Genomic DNA, 4,194 nt, shown 5'->3' on the forward strand with positions numbered 1-4,194 from the left:
TGCGTTGGCGTTAGTTTTCTTCCGTAGAAGGCGCAACGTCTAGCGTTGCTTTTTGTCATACAGCACACAGAAGACCAACAGAGACATCAACTTGCCCGCGGTCGAAGTTAGCCTGGTAATGGCCGAGCGCCATCTGTACGGGGCCACATTCCAGTGCGCCGGGGGCGCAGCTTCCATAAGGGGCCTCCCCCCTTTCCTAGTGCGTCGGTCGTCTTTGCAACACTCTCCCCTATTGTGTCATGCACAAGCTGAAAGACTGGTTTCTGTTCGCATGATGGCTCTAATGCTGACGCATAAAAACATTTACAGAACAAGTGAGAACTATGAACAATACATGCGTGACGTTGTAGCTACGCATTTCCTAAATGGTCCTCTAGTGAAAATCAAGCTTCATAGGGACGAGACTGAATGCGTGCAATTATGAAAGCTGTCCTAGGGAAGAGTAGTATGTTTGTTTGTGGTTTTATGAAGGTTGAGCCAAGAAAAGAAATGAATGTGAAAGAGGTGCAACTCTTAGGACGCGGAACGTGGTGGACATGCACAGCCTAGTTCAAGACTACAATAAGCGTGGTGTGGATAAAAGTAATGAAATCTCGGAAACAGTGCAAGAAATATTGTGTCCCTGCATGAATCAGTGGCAGCAATGCAGATAGCCTGAGCAGCAATTCTCACAGGTACAGCTATTGCGTCCAGTGGCGATTATTCAGGAAACTGTTATTCTTTTTATGAATATGACATTCTGGTTTTGTAAAGTAATGATGTTTTCATAAGAAAACAAGCCTAGATTTATCTTTGCCCAAAATAAAGCATGCCCCCACAACGTAGGCAATAGCTAGTGATATGGAAAAGTATCAACACGTTTTTGGGAGACGTAGTTTTATCACTACGTTGCAAGGTATATTGACCAAATTGGCTGTAGCTACACGTTGTATTGTCCATTTTCAAAATTTAGAGTTGTTACATCCCTATACTGAAGTTGTCACACCCTGGATTCGTTCTTGTTGTAAACCACCAGCATCTCGCAGATGACCTTGCAGTGGGGATGGGTGTTTCCAATGCTTAGTTTCGCAGCTTCAGAAGAGGAAGTATGGCAACGCTAATATAATTTACAAGCTATGCTTAATCCACCAGTTTCGCGCTTCGTTTCAACGCTAGGCCTTAGGAAGTTGTAAACCTTATTTTAAGTTTGCAACTGAATGGACACGGTTGTGTTTTCCCCTTTATAATCAGTGCATCTCTCAGGAGAAGTGACAGTTCCTATTTCCTCCTAGGTTACACCCGACCACCGTTTTGCAATGAACATCCCAGTGACGGGATTTGTGAAGGAAAAGGGGTACTGAGGGGGTCGGCGTTCGACCCAAAAAAGCATTTAAAGTGGTTTTTCTTCAATGATACCCTTGGGTGCATGATACATCGGTGGAACGGTTGCGGAGAAGACAAAAACCTTTTCCCAACTTGCGAGGAATGCGCAAAAACATGCAGTGGTAAGTACATTACCCTTAAAGAATATAGGCTTCCAGTTTTGTGACTACAATGTTCATGAATTGTGTCGTGAAAGTTGTTTGGCGTTCGTAAATCTTTCGTACTGGCACGTTTTGATCGCTCAAACAGCTTTTACGAGTCTCACATAAACTAGCAATACAGCTACTTCCTTCCTGAGTGTAGCGGCAATAATTTAAGATTATTTATTATTATATATGTAAAAATAAATATCAATAAATAAATTACAGGGAATAGTTTTCTTGCTACCCTTTGACTACCTTCGTATTTGGTAGATGGTGCGATATGGCAGGCACGTCTCTACTCGTTGAACCAAGTCGTTAGGGTTTGTTCGTTACACACGGACAGCCTTGTGCGGCAATGAAGAGAAGGCTACAGGGATGGTGCTTGTGCACATGTTCTACTACGCTAATTAGTCCGCACAACTGGACAGTGGTTTCGCATTCTTGAGGTACCAAGTCAGTCTTCCACGTGTGAGAGATTATCGTCTGCCACAACACTAAAGACAAAACAAGGAAAAAGCTTATATATACAACACGGAGGAGAATATTGCAGCGAAATCGTTAGTGCGACTATACACGCCCGAAAATGAAATAGAGGAGCTTTTCACATCTTGGCAGAATACACAAATTGTTCACGAAGTATATGGTTTGGGTGAAATGTAGGAAACGTATGTGGGCAGATGCAGGTAACTGTTCCAGCCCATATCAGCTATCAAGGGTATATAATGGGAGGAAACAAGAAAAGTTATGCGCACTTTGCGGGAAACATTTGTTATCGGAACTTCTTGTGCAGTTTTCTTTTTTCCAATGAGTTACGTAGGCAAGAACGAAGGCGGGTTATATTCGTGTTTTACAAACGGGATCTTATTTAGGAATGATGTTTAAGTAGAAAAATGAGTTCCAGTAAGATCTAAGTTGACGAAAATGCCGTCAGTGGGTAACACTATATAATATTTTATTGTCGTCTTACAAATACTTTAGTTTATTACGACCTCTGCAAAGAAAAATAGGTGCTATGAAGCGATATCTAGCCTTCGTAGTGGCTCCATGCAACTCTGCGGCACACCAAGATTACAGTTTGTGGATATGGCGGAGATCGTAAAGGTAATGCGACGTGAAAATTTAGCCTTTCTCTCTTTTTCAGGAGCATTGTACTTAATTATTAAACTTTGTTCTTCGCGTTATTTTCATGGGTTATTCTAAACTCGTAGCTCATTTCGCCGTTCCTCAGTGCAATATACAAGGCCCTTTGTTTATGTTTTTTGAAAGGTGCGTCAACGATGATAGGTTGGCAAAGTTCAAATTACACTGTCTAATTGCCGCATTTGCACGAAATCACGCATGTGGTCAATATGGATCTATACATGTTTATATTAGGAACGACGCAGTATTTAACCCGCAGGCTTCAGGTAACTATGAAAGCCCCAAGGTTGCTATTTTTGTACATTCACGACCATGTTCGAAATCTACAAAAGCCCTTCCATGTCTCAAAGACAAAAAAATATCATGGGCGTGTAAATGCTCCTCCTATTTTGCTCTCGTGTTTCCTGCCCTGGTTATTCAGTTCGCTGAGCTTGCTGTAGAAGTTCGCCCACCATAGTCGTCAGACGAAGGGGCTTTTTATTATTGTCTGTCTTTTGCTTCACTTTGCCCTATTTCCGCGCCCATTAAGAGAATTCGACATTTTTTTTAGGTGCGTGTCATTCATTGCGCCTTATTTGTCACTGAACAAAACGAGAAATTCATTCTTCTTTCATTTGATAAATGAGCACATGAAATTTTCTTTCCGCTTCGTGAAGCCAACTATTCATTCCATTTTTCGAACTTTGTTTCATTACAGATAAGAAGCCTGAAGACATGTGTGGCTGGTTTTATGAGGATGACTCTTAGTGTGACCTTCAAATGCAGCACGGGGGAAATATCTTGTGAAAAGGATATTTATTTTAGACGTGCTGAAGTTCCAAAAATATTCGGAATAAATAGATCTATACGTAGGTTGCATAGCAGATGCGCTTGTGCGGTCATTATATCTGCACACTATACAATGGCGAACATAACTGCGTGAACATAATTCGAATCGTAATCGCGATGAAATATGTGCATCGAAGCACACGGATAACTTTGGTTGTAGGTGCGCCGTGTCATATTTTTCAGAGCTTTCTTTATGTCCGTAGGTTACATTTGGTCAGACTACCATAACCTCGACATGTCTGAGATACAGTTGGAAAATGCAATGTGTCTCCGTAATAAAGAAACCAGCGTATATCCTCTTAGCGTGATATATATCCAAGGCGTAATCGCCATGTGCCTTAATCATGCCGCGTATTTCGCGTGCCTCGAGTCAAGAGCATGAAATAGTACACGCTGCCGATTTTGACCGGGCTGGATGCCTCAGCCACCACGCCGTTCACCGCTTCGCATTCACCTATTTAAATAAGCGTGAGGACGAGGGTACGTCTTGTCGATCCCCATCCCGTCTTTCTACAACGATGATCCAGAAGAATCTGCCTTCCGTGTAGTGGCCGGCAGTCAGAGGCCTTCCACCGCTCTTCCCGCCAGTTTCACCGTTTCCGTCGTCCCGATTAGGCTGGTTCGACCATCTCAATGCCAGGCTAAAGCTCAACGGCTTCACGTCACAGCTATTCACTCGTGCCATCCATCTCGATGTTCTCCCTATTGAACTATGCCGAAT

The 4,194-nt window shown here is 42.8% G+C and overlaps 1 long non-coding RNA gene across 1 annotated transcript; it reads left to right on the forward strand.

Moving 5' to 3' along the window:
• The first annotated feature begins 1,275 nt into the window (after positions 1-1,275).
• LOC140219346 (uncharacterized) lies at positions 1,276-3,508 on the forward strand. The gene is made up of 2 exons (XR_011895552.1): positions 1,276-1,484; positions 3,343-3,508. It is a non-coding gene; the product is annotated as an uncharacterized lncRNA (long non-coding RNA).
• Positions 3,509-4,194: the final 686 nt, after the last annotated feature.

This window comes from Dermacentor andersoni, chromosome 7 (assembly GCF_023375885.2).
Source record: "Dermacentor andersoni chromosome 7, qqDerAnde1_hic_scaffold, whole genome shotgun sequence".
Lineage (NCBI taxonomy): Eukaryota > Metazoa > Arthropoda > Arachnida > Ixodida > Ixodidae > Dermacentor > Dermacentor andersoni.